Below are 1845 nucleotides of genomic sequence, written 5' to 3' on the forward strand. Positions count from 1 at the left end.
CTGGAGTTTTCCTGTCTGTGTTCATTACTGTAACCCTATCTCCTGGTCTCAGGCCCTGGATGCTTGTTGGGGTTAAATATTAGATAAAGTTACATAACTTGAAGATGAACCCCAGTTAATGAGTGATGGGCTGGATCTCTGACAGCTGATTGGTTCAGAGGACACACAGTGGGCCTGCCTCCTTGTTGACTCAGAGCTCTGAGGGATGGTACTGTGCTGCTGCAGACAAACACAGTGACTACATGATCCGTCAACACACCATAACTTCTGCTTTTATGTTTTAACAACTTTAGAACTGGAGGTACGTCTCACTTATCAGGTTACACTGACGCTTCACACACAGATGATCTGACCAATCAGATTAGAGTCACCAATTCAGTATCTGACCAAATGTCTCCCCTTCTGTTCCTGAGATATGATGTTAAAACATGATGTCACAATGAAGCTGACCTTTGACCTTTGGACCTTCATTATTTTATCCTGTTAGACATTTGTGTCAAGTTTGGTCAGAATTAGTGAATGAATTCTTGTGTTATGGCCAAAAACATATGTTGTGAAGTCGCGGTGACCTTTGACCTTTGACCACCAAAATCTAACCAGTTCATTCTTGAGTCTGAGTGGACATCTGTACCCAATTTGATAAAAATCCCTCAATGTGTTCTTGAGATATCACATTGAAGAAAACAAGAGCAACACAAGGTCATAGTGAAATTTTGACCACCAAAATCTAATTATTTTTAAGTGGACGTTTGTGCTTAATCTGAATAAAATTACCTCAAGGTGCTTTTAAGATATAGCTTTCATGAGAATGCCACAGACATGGTCAGAGTGACCTTGACCTTTGTCCACTGAATTCTAACCAGATCATTCTTGATTCTAATTGGACATTTGTGCCAAATCTGAAGAAAATTTCTTCAAGGCCTTCTTGAGATGTCACATTCATGAAATAAGGCAGACGCAAGGACACAGTGACCTCTGACCACTAAATTTGACATTTGTGCCAAATTAGAAGAAACTGGTGTTCTTGGAATATTGCGTCAACAGGAATGAGACAGATGTAAGGTCACTGTGACCTTGACCTTTGAGCACCAACTTCTAATCACTTCATCCTTCGCTCAATGTGATGTTTGTGCCAAATGTGAAGAATGGTGTTCTTGAGATATTGCGTAAACAAGAATGAGACAGATGCAAGGTCACCAACTTCTTATCATTTCATCCTTCACTTGAAGTGATGATTATGCCAAATTTGAGGAAATTTTCTCAAGGTCGTCTTGAGATATCGTTTTTTTTTTTTTTTTTTTTTTTAACGACTATTTTTATGGGCTTTTTGCCTTTAATGGATAGGATAGTGTGTGAAACGGGGACACAGTCACAGTGACCTTGACCTTTGAGCGCCACGTTCTAATCAGTTTATTCTTAAGTCAAAGCGGACATTTGTGCCAAATTTGAAGAAAATCCCTGAAGGTGTTTTTGAGAGATCGCATTAACGAAAACAAAATGGACACAAGGTCACAATGAACCTGACCTTTAACCACCAAATTCTGATCAGTTCACCTTTCATCTTTCAGGTGACGTTTGTGCCAAATTTGAAAAAATCCCCTGAAGGCGTTCTTGAGATATTTCATTAACGAGAGTGAGGCCGACAGACGGACGTGATGCCTGTGGCTGTTTTTGGTTTGGAGGTATAAAAGTTGATGATTTAGCGCAGTCAGACTTTAACAAGGTTGATATCGATCGGAACATGTGACAGTTTCCTTCTTAGTGATTGATTATATTTTTCTGATCAAACAATAAAACTTTTTTTCTCTGATTTTCCCTCCAATCAACCTCTGACTGACGGAGCTC

Source organism: Epinephelus fuscoguttatus, linkage group LG24 (assembly GCF_011397635.1).
Source record: "Epinephelus fuscoguttatus linkage group LG24, E.fuscoguttatus.final_Chr_v1".
Taxonomy (NCBI): Eukaryota; Metazoa; Chordata; class Actinopteri; order Perciformes; family Serranidae; genus Epinephelus; species Epinephelus fuscoguttatus.